Here is a 25800-nt window from a genome sequence, read left to right on the forward strand (position 1 = left end):
CGGCAAAAAAGACAAATCGAGTCAAAACAGTGCGTGAATCGTAAACATTTTTACAGACCCGATTTTGTCTTTTTTGAATCGTAAACATTTTTACAGACCCGATTTTGTCTTTTTTGCCAAGAGCTGCTCAGATGCTCAAATGAATTGAAATTTAGAGCGGACCTCACGTGTCAAATTATCTACGATGGATTTTTTTAAAAAATTTCTAATATTTGTTTTGATTTTTTTCTGAGCGTGGCTGCAGATGACCTCGGGAGCCAAAACTCCGCTTACCCCTTAAAGATCAACGCCACTATAAAGGGTCTCTCCCGACTATACAGTTAAAAAACGCGAACAGAGAGGCGACACGAGAGGGGGTTTCCCGGCGGGTCGCCGGCGGGCTCTGGGAAGTGGGCGAGATCTCGGACGGCCGCACCGCGGTTGTAGATAATGGTGTTTTAGGACTTGATTATGGCATTTGCGGGCAGGCGGGGCCGACGTCGACGCAGTGGAATATGGTTTCTCCGGTTCCTTCCCCGTCGTGGCGGTGCTCTCTCCGGCGGCGCTGCAGGGTTAGGGAGGTTGGTCTCTCTCTGGTTCGGGCATCCGGCGAGGTTTGGTCGGTGAAGGGCGTGTACAGGAGTTGGGATTTTGTGGAGAGGGATTTCCAGATCCGGTCACCGCGGACGACTGGCAGCTGCGGACTGTAGTGGGCGAATGGTTGGAGCTACTGCTCCACTCCGGCGAAGGCTTGCGCTGGTGGCAGCTTCGAAAACAGGGGAAGGGGAGCACGAGGTCTACCCCTGGCTGATGCACAGGAACCCGCCCCTTGTTCCCGTCCATGGTTGTCTCGTGGACGACCACTCTTCCTCGCACTGGTGGATGCAGAGATCGGCGTGCCTCGGTAAAGGAAGATGAACTGGGCTGTAAGTTGCTTTGTTTTCTCTGATGACATTGATTCCCTTTTGTGTTGTCTCTGGTTCTCAACCTCCAAGGACATGGCCTTTTTTTTTGTGCTGCCCATGGAGGCTAGCAGCGGCAGGACCTCCATGAGTAGGCCGCGGAGGATGTTTGCCGGTGGCGAGCTACTCGTTCCGGACGGCTCCGGTTCCAAGCTTTCGTCGATTAGGAGCATATTTCGCGAGATAATCTCATTCTAACATGTCTCTGATTATGATTTTTTCCTGTGGATTTCAGGATATAGAAGGCAGTTTCGCAGTGGGGTCACTGACAAGCAAGGTGAGGCCATTGTGTCTATTATTGTGTTAGTGTGTTTCAAAGAAATCACACTAATTTCTCTCAGTATAGTATATGTCTCTGCAGAGAAATAAGTCCTGGAGCATGCTTTAGTGAAGACTACTGATCCAGAATTGGCCGTATGTTCATGAACAGTTTTCTGCTACTGAAATAAGTCCTGGAGCAGGCTTCAGTGTGGACTACTGATCTACAAGTCTTATGTTGATGAACAATTTTATGTTGCTCTGACTGAACGGATTGTTGTAATTTAGCCAAACAACATGTCACCGTGCCACTACCTAGGTTTTTGCACAAATTTTTTGTCTGTTTGGGTGGTGCCAAGCTGCCAATAAAAGACAGGCTGTCTTCTTGTTACAATTCATGCCATTCTTATTATGATGTGTTGTGTCGAACAGGACGGTCTTTCAGCAATGGTCATGTCCATTGTTTTCCCACAATTACATGATCAATCTATAAAGTGGAATCTGCTACACTGGTAACATACATTCTGCTTACGTGATCAAGATAACATAGGAGTTTGGACAATTAATTACACATTTGCTCACTGACAAGCCTCAACTTGTTAGCCTAAAAACTGTGATTTCGTGTTGCACAACACAAGAACAGGTAAAGTGTCATAAGGTCCCCTAAAGTTTTTATTAATTTTCTCTACTAAGAATGAATATTAAAGCTGTCAAAGTCAAAAAGCAACAAACCTAAGTGAACATTCAAATCCACGTGTGTTTCATCTTACAAGAATAATTCTTCCTCTTTGCTTGTTTTTGCTTCCGTAGCAACGCACGGGCACGTGACTAGTAACAAAATACAAAAATAAAACGAAAATAACAGAAATTGACAAAAGCAGAAAAAATAAAAGAAAAAAATAAAAGAGGAAACATGATATTTAAATGGGCTGGCCCAAAGTGTACGTAGTGGCAGCGAAGGGTACGGGAGAGCAACTAATTGAATGGTACCCCTTGCGGGAGCCCATCAAGGGTCACTTTTGATGGAAAGAGAGCACGCTAGTTGGCGCGCTCTCAACCACTGCCACATGTCGCATGCTGCCTGCTTTCTTGGAATTTTCTATTATTACTATTTTTACATGTTTTTTGGTTTTAGATATGGTTTTTTCAACTTTTCAGTTTTGCCCCTTTTTTCCTAGTTTTTAGAAGAAAAATTAATATAAAAAATTGCAGAAAAAGCGCGTTCTTTTCTTCTGCGAGGCACAGATTTGCTTCCCATAGAGGCACATGTTTGCTAGCACGAATGTGCCTCTCAAACAAAGGGGGAAACAAGTTTTTCTTATCTTTTGCGAGACACTTGTATTTGATTTTCGTGTAGGCACGGGTTTGCTTTGCAAGAAAAATGTCATTTTTTCTCTTCCGTGGCAGGCACAGATTTGATTCTCACACGAAAAAGGGAAAAATGTTTTTTTTCCATCCACGCGGTACAAATTTGCTTCTGTTGTGCCTCTCGAAAAAAAAGAATGGGGAAAATCGTGCTTCCGGCTCGGGTTTTTTCTTCCGCATTTTTGTTTTTTTCATAAATTTTTTTTGTCGAAACATATTAACATGGGATCTAGTTATGAAGATCTCGACACAAAAAAACCAACGGTGAAAACGGTTCATGATGCGTGGTTTAAGAGATTTTGTTTTTTGAATAAACGAATTCTACAGAAAAAATAAACATCTAGATTATGACAAATGACGCACATGCAGTGCGTTACTTGTTACAACCTGGGAAGATAGATGGGAGTGACCTTTGCGAGGAGTGCTACTTAGTTAGTGATTTCAAGGGTATGCGCTCGGTCTCTATAGCGAGACATTTTTTTATGAGGGGCTCTATAGCGAGACATAGGGTAGTCTCGCTGAAGGCCAGACGACATGGGCCGCCTAGTTCACGGGAGGCCACAACCTCGTTTTATTTTTGCACGTTTTATGTTTTATGTTTTGTTTTTTGTATACTTTCAAATATTCTAAATAAATATATTACAAAAAATACTTTACATAAAACATTAAAAAAATGTACACCAAGGCATTAAAAATGTTAAATGTGTATACAGAAAATGTTTCTTATGTATAAAAAACACACACAATGAGTGTCAAAAGAGTTTATCATATTTAGAAAATGTTGATCAAACATTTGGAAAAAAATGTTAAACAAGTGTTTGAAAAATATTAATCCATGAAGAAATAAAGAAAAAATAAATACAAAAAAGAACGAAAAAACCCGAGTGAACCAGCGAACTCACTTGATCGAACGAACCCAACAAAGAAAAAAAAACAGACAAAAACGGGCTGGCCAGTAGCTACAGTGCACGGTCAAAAGCTTCAGGCGGGAAGGAAGAAATGCTCACACTAAATGAGATATAGCCCATTACTAAAAAAGCGAGATATAGGCCTTGGGCTATCTAGCGACTTATGTGCCAAATAGGATTACCTTGTTATTTTAGTCAATTTGGACACTCCGATCGAGGCCAGCAAAAAGAAGGTACTATAATATAAGACCGAGCCGATCAAAGCCCAACACATAATCGCATGGCTGCTCCAATGATCTACTACTAGCAATAGATATTTTCCTTTGTGCATGTAGGCAACGTTGCAAATACTGTTGAAGGAAATATGCCCTAGAGTTAATAATAAAATTATTATTTATTTTCTTATTTCATGATAAATGTTTATTATTCATGCTAGAATTGTTTTAACCGAAAACTTAGTACACGTGTGAATACATAAATAAAACAGAATGTCCCTAGTATGCCTCTACTTGATTAGCTTGTTAATCAAAGATGGTTAAGTTTCCTAACCATAGACATCTGTTGTCATTTGATGAATGGGATTACATCATTGGGAGAATGATGTGATGGACAAGACCCATCCGTTAGCTTAGCATGTTGATCGTTCAGTTTTATTGCTATTGCTTTCTTCATGACTTATACATGTTCCTCTGACTATGAGATTATGCAACTCCCGAGTACCTGAGGAACACTTTGTGTGCTATCAAATGTCACAACGTAACTGGGTGATTATAAAGATGCTCTACAGGTGTCTCCGATGGTGTTTGTTGAGTTGGCATAGATCGAGATTAGGATTTGTTACTCTGTGTATCGGAGAGGTATCACTGGGCCCTCTCGGTAATGCACATCACTATAAGCCTTGCAAGCAATGTGACTAATGAGTTAGTTGCGGGATGATGCATTACGAAACGAGTAAAGAGACTTGCCGGTAACGAGATTGAACTAAGTATGAGGATACCGACGATCGAATCTCGGGCAAGTAACATACCGATGACAAAGGGAATAACGTATGTTGTTATGCGGTTTGACCGATAAAGATCTTCGTAGAATATGTAGGAACCAATATGAGCATCCAGGTTCCGCTATTGGTTATTGACCGGAGATGTGTCTCGGTCATGTCTACATAGTTCTCGAACCCGTAGGGTCCGCACGCTTAACGTTCGATGACGATTTGTATTATGAGTTATGTGATTTGATGACCGAAGTTTGTTTGGAGTCCCGGATGAGATCACGGACATGAGAGGAGTCTCGAAATGGTCGAGAGGTAAAGATTGATATATTGGGAGGTAGTATTCGGACACCGGAAGGGTTCTGGAGTGTATCGGGTACATACCGGAGTACCGGAGGGGTTACCGGAACCCCCGGGGAAAGATATGGACCTTATGGGCCATAGAAGGGAGGCTAACCAGCCCACAAGGGGCTGGTGTGCCCCCCCACATGGAAGGAGGCCGAATTGGACTTGGGAAGGGGGCGCCACCCCCCTTTCCTTCTCCTACTCCCTCTCCTTCCCCTTTTCCCCCTTCGGTAGAAGGAAAAAAGGGTGGGGCCGAATCCTACTAGGACTGGAGTCCTAGTAGGACTCCCCTCTCCCTGGCGCGCCCCTTGTTGGCCGGCCTCCTCCTCCCCTCCTTTATATACAGGGCAGGGGGGCACCCCAAAGGGACAACAGACAATCTATTAGCCGTGTGCAGTGCCCCCTCCACAGTTACACACCTCGGTCATATCGTCGTAGTGCTTAGGCGAAGCCCTGCGCCGGTAACTTCATCATCAGCGTCGCCACACCGTCGTGCTGACGGAACTCTCCCTCGGCCTCAAATGGATCAAGAGCCCGAGGGACGTCATCGAGCTGAACGTGTGCTGAACGCGAAGGTGCCGTACGTTCGGTGCTTGGATCGGTTGGATCGCGAAGACGTTCGACTACATCAACCGCGTTACTAAACGCTTCTGCTTTCGGTCTACGAGGGTACGTGGACACACTCTCCCCGCTCGTTGCTATGCTTCTCCTAGATAGATCTTGCGTGATCGTAGGAAATTTTTGAAATACTACGTTCCCCAACAGTGGCATCTGAGCCAAGTCTATGCGTAGATGTTATATGCACGAGTAGAACACAAAGAGTTGTGGGTGATAATAGTCATACTGCTTACCAGCATGTCATACTTTGATTCGGCGGCATTGTTGGATGAAGCGGCCCAGACCGACATTACATGACCGCGTTCATGAGACTGGTTCTACCGCCGTGCTTCGCACACAGGTGGCTAGTGGGTGTTTGTTTCTCCAACTTTAGTTGAATCGAATTTGACTACGCCCGGTCCTCGTTGAACGTTAAAACAGCACACTTGACGAAAAATCGTTGTGGTTTTGATGCGTAGGTAAGAACGGTTCTTGCTAGAAGCCCATAGCAGCCACGTAAAACTTGCAACAACAAAGTAGAGGATGTCTAACTTGTTTTTGTAGGGCTTGCTGTGATGTGATATGGTCAAGATGTGATGATATATAAATTGTTGTATGAGATGATCATGTTTTGTAACAGTTATCGGCAACAGGCAGGGGCCATATGGTTGTCGCCTTATTGTATGAAATGCAATCGCCATGTAATTCCTTTACTTTATCACTAAGCGGTAGCGATAGTCGTAGAATCAATAGTTGGCGAGACGACAACGATGCTTCGATGAAGATCAAGGTGTCAAGTCGGTGACGATGGTAATCATGACGGTGCTTTGGAGATGGAGATCAAAGGCACAAGATGATGATGGCCATTTCCTATCACTTATTTGATTGCATGTGATGTTTATCTTTTTATGCATCTTATTTTGCTTAGTACGGTGGTAGCATTATAAGATGATCTCTCACTAAATTTCAAGGTATAAGTGTTCTCCCAGAGTATGCACCGTTGCTACAGTGCATCGTGCCGAGACACCATGTGATGATCAGGTGTGATAAGCTCTACGTTCACATACAACGGGTGCAAGCCAGTTTTGCACACGCAGAATACTCGGGTTAAACTTGACAAGCCTAGCATATGCAGATATGGCCTGGGAACACTGAGACCGAAAGGACGAGCGTGAATCATATAGTAGATATGATCAACATAGTGATGTTCACCATTGAAAACTACTCCATCTCACGTGATGATCGGACATGGTTTAGTTGATATGGATCACGTGATCATTTAGATGACTAGAGGGATGTCTATCTAAGTGGGAGTTCTTAAGTAATATGATTAATTGAACTTAAATTTATCATGAAGTTAGTCCTGATAGTATTTGCATATCTATGTTGTAGATCAATTGCTCGAACATAGCTTCCCCGTTTTATTTATGATATGTTCCTAGAGAAAACTAAGTTTAAAGTTGATAGTAGTAATGATGCGGACTAGGTCCATGATCTGAGGATTATCCTCATTATTTCACAGAAGAATTATGTCCTTGATGCACCATGATGTCTACTACACAACCTTCTTCTTGTAGACGTTGTTGGGCTTCCAAGTGCGGAGGTTTGTAGGACAGTAGCAAATTTCCCTCAAGTGGATGACCTAAGGTTTATCAATCCGTGGGAGGCGTAGGATGAAGATGGTCTCTCTCAAGCAACCCTGCAACCAAATAACGAAGAGTCTCTTGTGTCCCCAACACACCCAATACAATGGTAAATTGTATAGGTGCACTAGTTCGGCGAAGAGATGGTGATACAAGTGCAATATGGATGGTAGATATAGGTTTTTGTAAACTGAAAAATATAAAAACAACAAGGTAACTAATGATAAAAGTGAGCACAAACGGTATTGCAATGTGTTGAAACAAGGCCTAGGGTTCATACTTTCACTAGTGCAAGTTCTCTCAACAATAATAACATAATTGGATCATATAACTATCCCTAAACATGCAACAAAGAGTCACTCCAAAGTCACTAATAGCGGAGAACAAACGAAGAGATTATGGTAGGGTACGAAACCACCTCAAAGTTATCCTTTCTGATCGATCTATTCAACAGTCCGTAGTAAAATAACATGAAGCTATTCTTTCTGTTTGATCTATCATAGAGTTCGTACTAGAATAACACCTTAAGACACAAATCAACCAAAACCCTAATGTCACCTAGATACTCCAATGTCACCTCAAGTATCCGTGGGTATGATTATACGATATGCATCACACAATCTCAGATTCATCTATTCAACCAACACAAAGTACTTCAAAAGAGTGCCCCAAAGTTTCTACCGGAGAGTCAAGACGAAAACGTGTGCCAATGCCTATGCATAGGTTCATGGGTGGAACCCGCAAGTTGATCACCAAAACATACATCAAGTGGATCACGTAATATCCCATTGTCACCACAGATAAGAACGGCAAGACATACATCAAGTGTTCTCAAATCCTTAAAGACTCAATCCGATAAGATAACTTCAAAGGGAAAACTCAATCCATTACAAGAGAGTAGAGGGGGAGAAACATCATAAGATCCAACTATAATAGCAAAGCTCGCGATACATCAAGATCGTGCCGAGTCAAGAACACGAGAGAGAGAGAGAGAGAGATCAAACACATAGCTACTGGTACATACCCTCAGCCCCGAGGGTGAACTACTCCCTCCTCGTCATGGAGAGCGCCGGGATGATGAAGATGGCCACCGGTGAGGGATCCCCCCTTCGGCAGGGTGCCGGAACAGGGTCCCGATTGGTTTTTTGTGGCTACAGAGGCTTGCGGCGGCGGAACTCCCAATCTATTCTGTTCCCCGATGGTTTTAGGGTATATGGATATATATAGGCGAAAGAAGTCGGTCAGGGGAGCCACGAGGGGCCCACGAGGGTGGAGGGCGTGCCCAGGGGGTTGGGCGCGCCCCCCTGCCTCGTGCCTTCCTTGTTGCTTCCCTTACGTACACTCCAAGTCTTCTGGATTGCTTCCGTTCCAAAAATAACTCTCCCGAAGGTTTCATTCCGTTTGGACTCCGTTTGATATTCCTTTTCTGTGAAACACTGAAACAAGGTAAAAACAGAAATTGGCACTGGGCTCTGGGCTAATAGGTTAGTCCCAAAAATAATATAAAAAGTGCATAGTAAAGCCCATTAAACATCCAAGATGGATAATATAATAGCATGAATACTTCATAAATTATAGATACGTTGGAGACGTATCGGCATCCCCAAGCTTAATTCCTGCTCGTCCTCGAGTAGGTAAATGATAAAAGAAAGAATTTATGAAGTGTGAATGCTAGCAGGTGCACAAGTTTGATCAATGATAATTTCAATCACCTTTTCTAGCATCATTATATGTCATAATAGTAGATCATATCATAAAAATTTGCATGATCAAGTAACAAACTATTCACATGTTAATGTATAGATCATAAACTTTCTTGAAAACTAACAAACCGTGTTCTCAGTCATCAAACAATTGCAATTCATCTTATTTTCAGGAAGAGTCTATGTTAGAGGTTTGATTCAGCAAACTTCACATACTCAACTATCATTTAGTCTTCTATGATTGCTACCACTCAAAGCATATTTTTAGAACAAACAGTATTAATCGAACACAGAGAAAGATAGGGGCTTAATGTTTCGCCTCCCAACCTTTTACCTCAAGGGTAATGTCAACAGTAATAATTCATGCTCAAATATATTTGAATGGCCATATATGCTTAGATCTTTCCATCACATGATGCTTGCCAACTAAAGAGTAGGTTGGAATGAGAAGGAATACTACTGACTCTTGCATAAAAGTAAAAGATAGGCCCTTCGCAGAGGGAAGCAGGGATTTGCAGAGGTGCCAGAGCTCGAAGCAAAAACAGAGATGAAAATAATTTTGAGAGGTATGCTTTCATTGTCAACATAACGACCAAGAGTTCCCAATATCTTCCATACTACATACATTATAGGCGGTTCCCACGCAGAAAGGTAAAGTTTTTACTCCCCCTCCACCAACATTCACACTCCACGGCTTGTCCAAAACAACGGGTGCCGTCCAACTATCAACATTCCTGGGGGAGTTTGTTTAAATTATTTGCGAATTTTTTTTTGATCTTTTGATCATAGGACTGGGCATCCCAGTTACCAGCCATTTTCTCGTGAATGATGAGCGGAGTCCACTCATCGCGAGAATAACCCACCTAGCATGGAAGATACTGACAGCCCCTAGTCGCTACATGAGCGATTCGGGCATACAAAACAGATTATTATTTGAAGGTTTATAGTTTGGCACTTGCAAGTTTACTTGGAATGGCAGGTAAATACCACATATAGGTAGATATGGTGGACACTCATGGAAGAAACTTGGTTCAAAGAATTTGGATGCACAAGCAGTATTCCCGCTTAGTATAGATATTTTGGCTAGCAAAGGATTCTAAATAGCAAGCACCACATGTAAGAGGATCCATAACAATATAACTTCTATACAAATATACCCAAGCATAACTCATTATGATGTCTTCCTTGTCCAACTTCAACTAATTTGCTCAGGTTTGAAAATAATTAATGGGGCTCACAATCATTGAAGATGTCCAAGATAGTATATTTATATGTGAAACCTCTCTTCCTTCAATATTCTTTCATGAATTGTTCAAGTGACCAATACAATGTTTGCTAACCTTCAATAAATTTACCACCTCCACTTCTTATATGTGAAGGCATTACTCCCCATGGGAAAGGCATATGAAACATATATAATTTCAGATTTATGACATTCAAATCATTCAACCATTTACTCATAGGATATAAGTGAAGCACATGAGTAAATGACAAACTACTCCAAAAAGATATAAGTGAAGATCAATGAGTAGTTAAATAATTATGCAGCTATGTGAAGACTCTCTCTCATTTAAGAATTTCAGATCTTGGTATTTTATTCAAACAACAAGCAAAGCTAAAGAAAATAAAACGACGCTCCAAGCAAAACACATATCATGTGGTGAATAAAAATATAGCTCCAAGTAAAGTTGCCGATGAACGAAGACGAAGGAGGGGATGCCATCCGGGGCATCCCCAAGCTTAGGCTCTTGGTTGTCCTTGAATATTACCTTGGGGTGCCTTGGGCATCCCCAAGCTTAGGATCTTGCCACTCCTTATTCCATACTCCATCGAATCTTTACCCAAAACTTGAAAACTTCACAACACAAAACTTAACAGAAAACTCGTAAGCTCCGTTAGTATGAGAAAATAAATCACCACTTAGGTACTGTTGTGAACTCATTATAAATTCATGTTGCTGTAATATCTACTGTATTCCAACTTCTCTATGGTTCATACCCTACGATATTACTCATAGACTCATCAAAATAAGCAAGCAACACAATGAAAACAGAATCTGTCAAAAACAGAACAGTCTGTAGTAATCTGCATCATTCGAATACTTCTGTAACTCCAAAAATTCTTAAATAAATTGGTGGACCTGAGGAATTTCTCTAGTAATCATCTGCAAAAAGAATCAACTAAATAGCACTCTCCAGTAAAAAGTTTTAGCTAATCTCGTGAGCGCTAAAGTTTCTGTTTTTTACAGCATGATCATAAAGACTTCACCCAAGTCTTCCCAAAGGTTCTACTTGGCACAAACACTAATTAAAACACAAAACCACATCTAAACAGAAGCTAGATGGATTATTTATTCCTAAACAGAACCAAAAAGCAAGAAACTAAAATAAAATTGGGTTGCCTCCCAACAAGCGCTAACGTTTAACGCCCCTAGCTAAGCATGATGATTTCAATGATGCTCACATAAAAGATAAGAATTGAAACATAAAGAGAGCATCATGAAGAATATGACTAGCACATTTAAGTCTAACCCACTTCCTATGCATAGGGATTTTGTGAGCAAACAACTTATAGGAACAATAATCAACTAGCATAGGAAGGCAAAACAAGCATAACTTTAAAACTTTAAGCACATAGAGAGGAAACTTGATATTATTGCAATTACTACAAGCATATATTCCTCCCTCATAATAATTTTCAGTAGCATCATGAATGAATTCAACCATATAACCAGCACATAAAGCATTATTTTCATGATGCACAAGCATAGAAATTTTATTACTCTCCACATAAGCAAATTTCTTCTCATGAATAGTAGTGGGAGCAAACTCAACAAAATAACTATCATGTGAAGCATAATCCAATTGAAAATTAAAATCATGATGACAAGTTTCATGGTTATCTTTATTGTTTATAGCATACGTGTCATCACAATAATCATCATAAATAGGAGTCATGCTTTTATCATAATAAATTTGCTCATCAAAACTTGGGGGACAAAAAACATCATCTTCATCAAACATAGCATCCCCAAGCTTGTGGCTTTGCATATCATTAGCATCATGGGTATTCAAAGAATTCATACTAACAACATTGCAATCATGCTCATCATTCAAAGATTTAGTGCCAAACATTTTAATGCATTCTTCCTCTAGCAATTAAGCACAATTTTCCTTCCCATCATTTTCACGAAAGATATTAAAAAGATGAAGCGTATGAGGCAAACTCAATTCCATTTTTTGTAGTTTTGTTTTATAAACTAAACTAGTGATAAAACAAGAAACTAAAAGATTCGATTGAAAGTTCTAAAGATGTACCTTCGAGCACTCACCTCCCCGGCAACGGCGCCGGAAAAGAGCTTAGTTGACGGGGTGTGAGTGCCGCTTACCTAGCCTCCCCGGCAACGTGAAGGAAATATGCCCCAGAGGCAATAATAAAGTTATTATTTATTTCCTTATATCATGATAAATGTTTATTATTCATGCTAGAATTGTATTAACCGGAAACATGATACATGTGTGAATACATAGACAAACAGAGTGTCACTATTATGCCTCTACTTGACTAGCTCGTTGATCAAAGATGGTTATGTTTCCTAGCCATAGACATGAGTTGTCATTTGATTAACGGGATCATATCATTAGGAGAATGATGTGATTGACTTGACCCATTCTGTTAGCTTAGCACACGATCGTTTAGTATGTTGCTATTGCTTTCTTCATGACTTATACATGTTCCTATGACTATGAGATTATGCAACTCCCGTTTACCGGAGGAACACTTTGTGTGCTACCAAACGTCACAATGTAACTGGGTGATTATAAAGGTGCTCTACAGGTGTCTCCGAAGGTACTTGTTGGGTTGGCGTATTTCGAGATTAGGATTTGTCACTCCGATTGTCGGAGAGGTATCTCTGGGCCCACTCAGTAATGCACATCACTATAAGCCTTGCAAGCATTGTAACTAATGAGTTAGTTGCGGGATGATGTATTACGGAACGAGTAAAGAGACTTGCCGGTAACGAGATTGAACTAGGTATTAAGATACCGACGATCGAATCTCGGGCAAGTAACATACCGATGACAAAGGGAACAACGTATGTTGTTATGCGGTCTGACCGATAAAGATCTTCGTAGAATATGTGGGAGCCAATATGGGCATCCAGGTCCCGCTATTGGTTATTGACCGGAGACGTGTCTCGGTCATGTCTACATAGTTCTCGAACCCGTAGGGTCCGCACGCTTGACGTTACGATGACAGTTTTATTATGAGTTTATGAGTTTTGATGTACCGAAGGAGTTCGGAGTCCCGGATGAGATCGGGGACTTGACGAGGAGTCTCGAAATGGTCGAGACGTAAAGATCGATATATTGGACGACTATATTCGGACACCGGAAAGGTTCCGAGTGATTCGGGTATTTTTTGGAGTACCGGAGAGTTATGGGAATTCGTATTGGGCCTTAATGGGCCATACGGGAAAGGAGAGAAAGGCCCCAAAGGGTGGCCACACCCCTCCCCATGGACTAGTCCGAATTGGACTAGGGAGGGGGGCGCCCCCTTCCTTCCTTCTCCTTCTCCCTTCCCTTCTCCTACTCCACCAAGGAAAGGAGGAGTCCTACTCCCGGTGGGAGTAGGACTCCCCCCTTGGCGCGCCCTCCTCCTAGGCCGGCCGCCTCCCCCTCGCTCCTTTATATACGGGGGCAGGGGGCACCCCATAGACACAACAATTGATCTATTGATCTCTTAGCCGTGTGCGGTGCCCCCCTCCACCATATTACACCTCGATAATATCGTAGCGGTGCTTAGGGGAAGCCATGCGTCCGTAGAACATCATCATCGTCACCACGCCGTCGTGCTGACGAAACTCTCCCTCAACACTCGGCTGGATCGGAGTTCGAGGGACGTCATCGGGCTGAACGTGTGCTGAACTCGGAGGTGCCGTGCGTTCGGTACTTGATCGGTCGGATCGTGAAGACGTACGACTACATCAACCGCGTTGTGCTAACGCTTCCGTTTTCGGTCTACGAGGGTACGTGGACAACACTCTCCCCTCTCGTTGCTATGCATCACCATGATCCTGCGTGTGCGTAGGAAATTTTTGAAATTACTGCGTTCCCCAACAGTGGCATCTGAGCCTGGTTTTATGCGTAGATGTCATATGCATGAGTAGAACACAAGTGAGTTGTGGGCGATATAAGTCATACTGCTTACCAGCATGTCATACTTTGGTTCGGCGGTATTGTTGGATGAAGCGGCCTGGACCGACATTACGCGTACGCTTACGCGAGACTGGTTCTACCGACGTGCTTTGCACATAGGTGGCTGGCGGGTGTCAGTTTCTCCAACTTTAGTTGAACCGAGTGTGGCTACGCCCGGTCCTTGCGAAGGTTAAAACAGCACCAACTTGACAAACTATCGTTGTGGTTTTGATGCGTAGGTAAGAACGGTTCTTGCTAAGCCCGTAGCAGCCACGTAAAACTTGCAACAACAAAGTAGAGGACGTCTAACTTGTTTTTGCAGGGCATGTTGTGATGTGATATGGTCAAAGCATGATGCTAAATTTATTGTATGAGATGATCATGTTTTGTAACCGAGTTATCGGCAACTGGCAGGAGCCATATGGTTGTCACTTTATTGTATGCAATGCAATCGCCCTGTAATGCTTTACTTTATCACTAAGCGGTAGCTATAGTCGTAGAAGCATAAGATTGGCGAGACGAGAATGATGCTACGATGGAGATCAAGGTGTCGCGCCGGTGACGATGGTGATCATGACGGTGCTTCGGAGATGGAGATCACAAGCACAAGATGATGATGGCCATATCATATCACTTATATTGATTGCATGTGATGTTTATCTTTTATGCATCTTATCTTGCTTTGATTGACGGTAGCATTATAAGATGATCTCTCACTAAATTATCAAGGTATAAGTGTTCTCCCTGAGTATGCACCGTTGCGAAAGTTCTTCGTGCTGAGACACCACGTGATGATCGGGTGTGATAGGCTCTACGTTCAAATACAACGGGTGCAAAACAGTTGCACACGTGGAATACTCAAGTTAAGCTTGACGAGCCTAGCATATAACAGATATGGCCTTGGAACACGGAGACCGAAAGGTCGAGCGTGAATCATATAGTAGATATGATCAACATAGTGATGTTCACCGTTGAAACTACTCCATCTCACGTGATGATCGGACATGGTTTAGTTGATATGGATCACGTGATCACTTAGAGGATTAGAGAGATGTCTATCTAAGTGGGAGTTCTTAAGTACTATGATTAATTGAACTTTAATTTATCATGAACTTAGTCCTGATAGTATTTTTGCAAATTATGTTGTAGATCAATAGCTCGTGTTGTTGCTTCCCTATGTTTATTTTGATATGTTCCTAGAGAAAAATAATGTTGAAAGATGTTAGTAGCAATGATGTGGATTGGTTATCTGAGGATTATCCTCATTGCTGCACAGAAGAATTATGTCCTTGATGCACTGCTAGGTGACAGACCTATTGCAGGAGCAGATGCAGACGTTATGAACGTTTGGCTAGCTCAATATGATGACTACTTGATAGTTTAGTGCACCATGCTTAACGGCTTAGAATCGGGACTTCAAAGACGTTTTGAACGTCATGGACCATATGAGATGTTCCAGGAGTTGAAGTTAATATTTCAAGCAAATACTGTCAGGACCGGTTTTCGGGATATTAATTTCCCAGAAAATGGCCCTTGTGCTCACCAGCCCCAGGATTACTGTTAGCTGATGAGGCACCGACTTGATACAGAAATTCCAAGAAAAGTACAAAATATGTAGTACAAGACCATTGTGGCCTATGAGTACAACAAAAGGTTTCTAGTGGTTGATGGCGGAAGCGGTTTGTGGTTCATCTGCGTCTATGGGACTCCATTTCCCACAAGAACAGCTGACCAGGATAACTCCTATCTTCTCGAGGCTGCTATCATCATTGCATAGGTTCCGGGGCTGTCATCACAACGCTCCTCTCCATGCAAGAAATCTGGCCAAGACAATAGCCTGGGACAAACCAGTGAGTACTTTTGAATGTACTCGCAAACATTATGAACACGGGTATAATATAACAATGGATAATCATGCTCCGAAATATTCTATGATCATAACGTCAGTCACGAAATAAACAAAATTCATGATGCACGCATGCAGGTTGTTCATGTAAAATATGAATATGCAATACGGGAGTAGAAATAGAATGCACCGATCGAGTGTCTGAAGCGACGCCTCGAAAGGATAAGAAGATAAATCATGCCTCAGTCGGGCGTCTGAGCGACACCACATAAAGGGCTTGTAGATAAAGAAATAACAAGCATGCCACAGTCGGGCGTCTATGCGACACCACATAAAGGGCTTATAATATAAAAGAAATAACAAGCATGCCACAGTCGGGCGTCTATGCGACACCACATAAAGGGCTTATAATATAAAAGAAATAAGAAGCATGCCACAGTCGGGCGTCTATGCGACACCACATAAAGGGCTTATAAGAGAATAGTCGCAGTGAGTATCCAGGAGGTAGAACCGTCCCAGGGATACTCAATAATTCAAATAATGTAAATGGTTAGTCCGCAATAATAATAATCATAATCCTCATATGTCACAGGTCATAATCAATGTTCTGGTTTAGCAGTTCTTCCTCCGAAGACCGACACTAAGACCGACACTTAACCCATCTCAGACTGTAGTCCTTACCCATGGACACGGCTATACGAATAGGTTTAACCTCTGCAGAGGGTGTACTCTTTACCCACGAGTAACGGATTTCTTTAGTCCATCGGGACTAATTCCGCCGACGGTCTTTTAATTGAAAACACACCTGTCCGCACACACCAGCCTAACTTACCGGTGTCTGGAATCACCCACGACACCTGTCAAGCAAAACTCTAAGTGGGGAGGCTACAACCTCGATTAGCATGGGATCACGCGCGCAAACTAGGGAAGCCACTCCCCTCGGCTACAACCGGAAACACCCATGCCCCCGGACCAGGTGGCATGCCTACCGGATGCCTCCGGTATCTTCCACCATGGCCTCTCTGTACGGTGTGTGCTTGGAGGGGTTGACAACTTACTGAACCGTACCCTACCTGCGGCAGGGACTAGTGGTAGTACGAAACAAGTATGGGGGTTACTGGCACAAGATTCGATCTACGGCCGACTCAGGAGGTTCAAGTATTCCCTGTATGATTAGCATAACAAAATATTTCAACTAACAGACAGAATCACCGCTCATCATACCTCATCATGCCATACCGGACACACTCGTCTCGACGAGGAACTAGGGACAAGCTCGTGTCTACCCAAGACCGCGACTTTCCCGGCTTCCTTCCGGTATGCATGAGAAGCTTACGAGGATGATTACCATCACCAGCATATCCATTTCTAACAGCAAAGCATCTCCATTATGCACTCATGCGTATGATTTTATCGTCACATAAAATAACGTATGCTCCAAGTCAAGGTGGTGTTGTAACCGTATCAACAACACACAAAAATATTATGCCAGAGTTCAGAATGCTTGCCTTCAAGAGTATGCAAGGGGGTGCACTTTTTGAAAGTTGCTTTCCTTCTTCAAAAATCCTATTTTGAGGAAATTTAAATTAACACATAATTTTAAAACAGTACAAAAAAGTTGTTTGGAAAATTTTCAAATAAATACTAAAATAAACTAGACAGAAATTGAGAAAGGTAGGAAGAAGAATCAACTCATTTGGAGTTTTATTTAAAAAGATATAGCCAGTCAAAGTTCTGTTTTTAATAAAATCAGAAAAAGAAAACGTTTCGGGGGAAAATACGTTTTCGAAGCAGAGGAGGCGTACTTCAGGGGTTTACGCGTCCACTTAAACACGTGGTGGCGGGGTTGGGTCACTGACAGTGGGTCCAGCGGGCCCACTGGTCAGGTTTGACTAGTCCCCCGCCTCCTTCCTCCTCTGTCCGAGCCGAGGCGGGGGCTCCGGCGATCCTCGCCGGCGAACGGTGCTCCTCGATGGCATCCGAGGGCGGGGATGGATCCGTGGTTCCAGGGCGGTCCTCCCGGTGGTCGAGAGGGTGGCGGGGACGAAGGGAGTCGCCGGCGGCGAGCTTTGCGGCGGACGGCGTCTCGGGAGGATTTGGGGTTTCGAGCTATGGTGGTTCTTGGTCGCGTTTGAGAGGCTGGGCGGCTCCGTGAGATCATGGGGAGTCGAACGGTGGCGCTGGAAGGATGGGGGAGGCTCTGGTTGCGACGAGCGGGACCGGAGGGCGGCGGCGGCCGAACTGGCCGGAGACGGGGAAGAAAGCTTCCCACCGTCGCTTGCTGGCCGTGGGGGCACTGCTGGGGTGCAAGGAGGTTGCCTGAGTGCAGGGACGGGCTCGGGGGCTCCTATTTATAGGGGTCGAGGTCGGTTCCCGCGGCGGCCGTGGATAAGAACGCCGGCGACCGCCGTTCTGTAGCTGCAGGACGACGTGGCGGCGACGAGCGCGTGCCGACGAGCTTGTGGATGAGCTCGGGCTGTTCCAGGGGGCAGCTGGCGCGCGCGGGTGGCTTGGGCGGCGCCGTCCATGGCAGAGCCTGCTGTGGCCGGCCGCTAGCCGCCGTGGCCGACCTGACGGCGGCACTGTGGGGCTCCAGGGGCGGCTCTGCGGCGAGGGAAGGGGCGGGCGTGCTGGCTGCGGGTGGCCAAGGGCCAGAACGGGCGCGGGGAGGGCGGCAGTGCGACGCGGCGGCTCGGTGCGTGCGCGTGCAAAACGTGCGCTCTGGGCGCGCCCAGAGCACGCACGCTAGCTGCTCGACGAAATGCCAATGCATGCCATAGGGCTTGGGTGAGGCTGGCAAGTAGCAGGTTTAGGTTAGAGTCTTCTAGGAGCTTAGTGGACATGCTATTTTGTCCAGAGGTGCAAGGTCACAGCGCAAAGGCAAAAATCATGTCAAAACTGACCATGCACACAAGGTGCTCGACAGATTGCTAAGTGCATCTAGGCAACTCTTGGAGTGGCCAAAAACTCCAGACCAGTGTCTCTTTAGATGTAGGTGGTGGTGGCAAGGTTAGTTTGGCAAAACTAGAAACTTGATAGTGCAAGTTTTTGAGAAAGCCAATTTTGGGCAGAAACTAAAGGCTATTATTGCATGGACTAAAAGTACTCCAATGGGTCCAATCTCCTGGACTTAAGGGTTTGGTAGAGAGGACTACAAGCAGGAAAAAGCTCATGGGCACTAGAGCAAAATAAATTAGGGTTGCAGTACAAATCACTAAGCTGGACCAGAATGAAAATGAGGTTGATTCACTCAAATTTTTCAAAGAACACCAATGGTTTTTTGCATAAAGTTGAATTATATGCATCTACTGACATCTCCAAACACTTGGAAGAATTTTTAAATGAATATTTAAATAGGTCGTAGTGCAAAAATACCTACTGGACCAGATTTGAAAATTTGGTGTAGAGCTCAAAATCTCCAATGACCAAAAGATATTTTTGCATAAAAGTGATGTGGAAACATCACATGACATCCCCAAATTTTGGTGAAAATTTTAAATGCAATTATCAAATGGTTGCAGTGCAAAAGAGGCTCCAAATTTATGAAAAATCATTTTAAAAGAATAAAGCTCAGGAAAAACAATTATGCAAATAAATCCATTGATAAAGAATTGTTTTATTGAGAGAGTATACAAGTCCAATAATATTTCTGGAAAGTTTCCACTTGAGGTAAAAACCCACAATATCAAAGAGAAGAGGGGTTCTGAAATCAAAAGATAAACCCAGAAAACAAAAATTTAATTTCCTGGCAAAAATTTTAATTAATAAAACAAGGTCAAAATTTTGGGGTGTTACAACACTACCCCCCTTAAGAAAAATCTCGTCCTCGAGATTTGCTAAGGGTTGTTTTAAAAATAATACTCCCATTAGTTGAAACCAAGAGTTTACTCATAGCACAAACTTAGGGTACAATCATAAGCTGCAACACACAAATAAACATAGCTATGACGTTTACAATGAAAACGGCAAATGGACAGGGTCCCGAGAGAACGTCTCTGGTACTGGGGCGCACTCTTCTTCTATCGGGGGAAGCGGGTTGACCAGTCGATGAACGCGTCTCTCCTGGTCGGGCCTCAGTGGTCTGCCGATGGCGATCTGAGGATTTAAATCAGCGAGGCTCTGGAGATAACCCATAACTCGCTGGGTCAAACGTTCTTGAGCGATGACATACTGGACAAGGTTGGCCAGTACTGGGTCTCTCTCAATTCGTCCACCGGGAAAAGATGCTACTTCTCCGGGTGCTGCACGACTTGGAAAATAATAATATCCTCGTTCGCTGGCATAGGGTACCGCGAATCGAAGACGAGCAAGCGCTTCGTACGCAGCAGCTTCAATGGCCATATGCGGAGTCGGCATGGATTTCCCCACGAAGGAGACTTCCGTTGGGTCTTGGTTTGGGTTTACGGGAGGGATGTGCACCACTGCCCAATATTTCGAGGTGGATGGGGTGATCCTCGATTTGAGCAACTCGTACTGGGGTGGATGGATAGCACTCATGGTGCTGCAGGTAAAGTCCCACAATATTTTAACAAAACTGCCTGGGGTGGCATCTGGAGTTCTCAGATAAATACTGGGGGTCGGCATGGCAAATAAATGGCTGTGAGTGTTGTGCACAAGGTGAGGGGTATTTGGCAAGGTCACGAGGTGGCCTTATATATAGCATTTGGGGCTGGGTTATCTACCGTGGTGAAGGGAAACTAGTTTGTTGGTTCTGCTCTTGGGGCCGGGGTCAATGCCACAGATACACATATCTCATAAATGTGACGCATTACTGTGGGCGTCGTCGGGGTGGTTTTTTGGTAGCTGCGCCCGGAATTTAGAAATGCAACTGTACGCTGACGTACTTATGCATGGCTACTATTCAAAAATAGGGGCGCACAAGCAGACATCATTTAATAATGGTGATACAGGATCACACAATTACAAAGCGTAGAAATACTAAGGCTCGTACTACTCGAGTGACTTAGTCTACTTCGTTAATGTCTAAGCGGGCTGGCCTTGTGGACGTCGAGGCTTCTCCACGGGTTTCACCGTCGGGATTAGCCGGATGAGGTTGAGGGGCTGCAGGGTCGGGGTAGCGATGATGACCATCGCGGGGGTTGTTGGCCACAATCCCGTTGGAGTGTGTTCCCAAAAGGCGACGAAGCACTTCTGGGGACACCAAAGTATTTTGGTCGATGGTTGGGGCAGACCGCAAGGACTCGATCGGCTGTCCGAACAGCACGACTGGGTTGACGGCGTCGGGCTCATCTTCTCCTCTCGCCGGGGCTCGGCGAACCAGTTCTCCACGAGCTGCGATCAGATCAAGGGTGATTTGATCGAACAGTTCCTCTAGTGCACTTACATAGCGCACCAGATGCAACAATGCAGGATCCGTCTCGTGATCTCCGTTGGCAACCTGGGGCGTCCTACCATACCCGTCACGGCTGGGGTAGTAGTAGAACGAGCGACAGTTAACTCTGGGCGACAAGTGCCGGAGTTGAACTATAGCCTCTCGAGCTGCTAGCTGGATGGCTTGTGGCTCAAAGGAAGTTGTCCTTCCAGTGAACCTGTAGGGGCGTTCCGGCGATAGACCCCTACCATAGATGTGTACAGTGGCCCAGAATTGACGGCCCTCACCGCTCATGAGTCCTTGGTACACAACATATTCTTGGCGCTCTTCTAATGCATAGGCACGGCGGGTGAGGTTTGCGAGCACGGTCACAAAACCTCCAAGGTTGGTTGCTGTGGTCTCATTGTGAACAATGGGTCCAGGCATCGTGGCTTCGTTTGGCAGAAGAGGATGTGCTGTGCTGTGTTGAGGCTAGCGTGCCCTTTTTATAGAAAAGGGGACGGAGCCTTCCTTCGCACGGTTGCGAAAGAGACTATTTGGGTGCCGGTCACTGGCGCGCGATCGACAGGCTAGGCTGATAGGTTGGGCACTGACTGCCAAAAGCATCGGGGTCACTATGTAGCTATCTTACACGAGAAGCTCGGCTGGGGTTTAGGCGAAGGCCTGGTGGGTTGGTTAACCTAGGTTTATCGGCCTGGCTAAGATAGGATTAGCCAATGGTCAGCCTGGCTCTGATACCAAGTTTGTCAGGACCGGTTTTTCGGGATATTAATTTTCCAGAAAATGGCCCTTGTGCTCACCAGCCCCAGGATTACTGTTAGCTGATGAGACACCAACTTGATACAGAAATTCCAAGCAAAGTACAAAATATGTAGTACAAGACCATTGTGGCCTATGAGTACAACAAAAGGTTTCTAGTGGTTGAAGACGGAAGCGGTTTGTGGTTCATCTGCGTCTATGGGACTCCATTTCCCACAAGAACAGCTGACCAGGATAACTCCTATCTTCTCGAGGCTGCTATCATCATTGCGTAGGTTCCGGGGCTGTCATCACAACGCTCCTCTCCAAGCAAGAAATCTGGCCAAGACAATAGCCAGGGACAAGCCAGTGAGTACTTTTGAATGTACTCGCAAACATTATGAACACGGGTATAATATAACAATGGATAATCATGCTCCGAAATATTCTATGATCATAACGTCAGTCACGAAATAAACAAAATTCATGATGCACGCATGCAGGTTGTTCATGTAAAATATGAATATGCAATACGGGAGTAGAAATAGAATGCACCGATCGAGTGTCTGAAGCGACGCCTCGAAAGGATAAGAAGATAAATCATGCCTCAGTCGGGCGTCTGAGCGACACCACATAAAGGGCTTGTAGATAAAAGAAATAACAAGCATGCCACAGTCGGGCGTCTATGCGACACCACATAAAGGGCTTATAATATAAAAGAAATAACAAGCATGCCACAGTCGGGCGTCTATGCGACACCACATAAAGGGCTTATAATATAAAAGAAATAACAAGCATGCCACAGTCGGGCGTCTATGCGACACCACATAAAGGGCTTATAAGAGAATAGTCGCAGTGAGTATCCAGGAGGTAGAACCGTCCCAGGGATACTCAATAATTCAAATAATGTAAATGGTTAGTCCGCAATAATAATAATCATAATCCTCATATGTCACAGGTCATAATCAATGTTCTGGTTTAGCAGTTCTTCCTCCGAAGACCGACACTAAGACCGACACTTAACCCATCTCAGACTGTAGTCCTTACCCATGGACACGGCTATACGAATAGGTTTAACCTCTGCAGAGGGTGTACTCTTTACCCACGAGTAACGGATTTCTTTAGTCCATCGGGACTAATTCCGCCGACGGTCTTTTAATTGAAAACACACCTGTCCGCACACACCAGCCTAACTTACCGGTGTCTGGAATCACCCACGACACCTGTCAAGCAAAACTCTAAGTGGGGAGGCTACAACCTCGATTAGCATGGGATCACGCGCGCAAACTAGGGAAGCCACTCCCCTCGGCTACAACCGGAAACACCCATGCCCCCGGACCAGGTGGCATGTCTACCGGATGCCTCAGGTATCTTCCACCATGGCCTCTCTGTACGGTGTGTGCTTGGAGGGGTTGACAACTTACTGAACCGTACCCTACCTGCGGCAGGGACTAGTGGTAGTACGAAACAAGTATGGGGGTTACTGGCACAAGATTCGATCTACGGCCGACTCAGGAGGTTCAAGTATTCCCTGTATGATTAGCATAACAAAAATATTTCAACTAACAGACAGAATCACCGCTCATCATACCTCATCATGCCATACCGGACACACTCGTCTCAACGAGGAACTAGGGACAAGCTCGTGTCTACCCAAGACCGCGACTTTCCCGGCTTCCTTCCGGTATGCATGAGAAGCTTACGAGGATGATTACCATCACCAGCATATCCATTTCTAACAGCAAAGCATCTCCATTATGCACTCATGCGTATGATTTTATCGTCACATAAAATAACGTATGCTCCAAGTCAAGGTGGTGTTGTAACCGTATCAACAACACACAAAAATATTATGCCAGAGTTCAGAATGCTTGCCTTCAAGAGTATGCAAGGGGGTGCACTTTTTGAAAGTTGCTTTCCTTCTTCAAAAATCCTATTTTGAGGAAATTTAAATTAACACATAATTTTAAAACAGTACAAAAAAGTTGTTTGGAAAATTTTCAAATAAATACTAAAATAAACTAGACAGAAATTGAGAAAGGTAGGAAGAAGAATCAACTCATTTGGAGTTTTATTTAAAAAGATATAGCCAGTCAAAGTTTCAAGTTTTTTAATAAAATCAGAAAAAGAAAACGTTTCGGGGGAAAATACGTTTTCGAAGCAGAGGAGGCGTACTTCAGGGGTTTACGCGTCCACTTAAACACGTGGTGGCGGGGTTGGGTCACTGACAGTGGGTCCAGCGGGCCCACTGGTCAGGTTTGACTAGTCCCCCGCCTCCTTCCTCCTCTGTCCGAGCCGAGGCGGGGGCTCCGGCGATCCTCGCCGGTGAACGGTGCTCCTCGATGGCATCCGAGGGCGGGGATGGATCCGTGGTTCCAGGGCGGTCCTCCCGGTGGTCGAGAGGGTGGCGGGGACGAAGGGAGTCGCCGGCGGCGAGCTTTGCGGCGGACGGCGTCTCGGGAGGATTTGGGGTTTCGAGCTATGGTGGTTCTTGGTCGCGTTTGAGAGGCTGGGCGGCTCCGTGAGATCATGGGGAGTCGAACGGTGGCGCTGGAAGGATGGGGGAGGCTCTGGTTGCGACGAGCGGGACCGGAGGGCGGCGGCGGCCGAACTGGCCGGAGACGGGGAAGAAAGCTTCCCACCGTCGCTTGCTGGCCGTGGGGGCACTGCTGGGGTGCAAGGAGGTAGCCTGAGTGCAGGGACGGGCTCGGGGGCTCCTATTTATAGGGGTCGAGGCCGGTTCCCACGGCGGCCGTGGATAAGAACGCTGGCGACCGCCGTTCTGTAGCTGCAGGACGACGTGGCGGCGACGAGCGCGTGCCGACGAGCTTGTGGATGAGCTCGGGCTGTTCCAGGGGGCAGCTGGCGCGCGCGGGTAGCTTGGGCGGCGCCGTCCATGGCAGAGCCTGCTGTGGCCGGCCGCTAGCCGCCGTGGTCGACCTGACGGCGGCACTGTGGGGCTCCAGGGGCGGCTCTGCGGCGAGGGAAGGGGCGGGCGTGCTGGCTGCGGGTGGCCAAGGGCCAGAACGGGCGCGGGGAGGGCGGCAGTGCGACGCGGCGGCTCGGTGCGTGCGCGTGCAAAACGTGCGCTCTGGGCGCGCCCAGAGCACGCACGCTAGCTGCTCGACGAAATGCCAATGCATGCCATAGGGCTTGGGTGAGGCTGGCAAGTAGCAGGTTTAGGTTAGAGTCTTCTAGGAGCTTAGTGGACATGCTATTTTGTCCAGAGGTGTAAGGTCACAGCGCAAAGGCAAAAATCATGTCAAAACTGACCATGCACACAAGGTGCTCGACAGATTGCTAAGTGCATCTAGGCAACTCTTGGAGTGGCCAAAAACTCCAGACCAGTGTCTCTTTAGATGTAGGTGGTGGTGGCAAGGTTAGTTTAGCAAAACTAGAAACTTGATAGTGTAAGTTTTTGAGAAAGCCAATTTTGGGCAGAAACTAAAGGCTATTATTGCATGGACTAAAAGTACTCCAATGGGTCCAATCTCCTGGACTTAAGGGTTTAGTAGAGAGGACTACAAGCAGGAAAAAGCTCATGGGCACTAGAGCAAAATAAATTAGGGTTGCAGTACAAATCACTAAGCTGGACCAGAGAAAATGAGGTTGATTCACTCAAATTTTTCAAAGAACACCAATGTTTTTTGCATAAAGTTGAATTATATGCATCTAATGACATCTCCAAACACTTGGAAGAATTTTTAAATGAATATTTAAATAGGTCGTAGTGCAAAAATACCTACTGGACCAGATTTGAAAATTTGGTGTAGAGCTCAAAATCTCCAATGACCAAAAGATATTTTTGCATAAAAGTGATGTGGAAACATCACATGTCATCCCCAAATTTTGGTGAAAAATTTAAATGCAATTATCAAATGGTTGCAGTGCAAAAGAGGCTCCAAATTTATGAAAAATCATTTTAAAAGAATAAAGCT

At 45.0% G+C, this 25800-nt stretch overlaps 1 long non-coding RNA gene across 1 annotated transcript; it reads left to right on the forward strand.

The window, feature by feature from the left end:
* The first annotated feature begins 309 nt into the window (after positions 1 to 309).
* LOC123124680 (uncharacterized) lies at positions 310 to 1708 on the forward strand. The gene is made up of 3 exons (XR_006461189.1): positions 310 to 905; positions 1177 to 1218; positions 1288 to 1708. It is a non-coding gene; the product is annotated as an uncharacterized lncRNA (long non-coding RNA).
* Positions 1709 to 25800: the final 24092 nt, after the last annotated feature.

Source organism: Triticum aestivum, chromosome 5D, assembly GCF_018294505.1.
Source record: "Triticum aestivum cultivar Chinese Spring chromosome 5D, IWGSC CS RefSeq v2.1, whole genome shotgun sequence".
In the NCBI taxonomy this organism is placed as follows: domain Eukaryota; kingdom Viridiplantae; phylum Streptophyta; class Magnoliopsida; order Poales; family Poaceae; genus Triticum; species Triticum aestivum.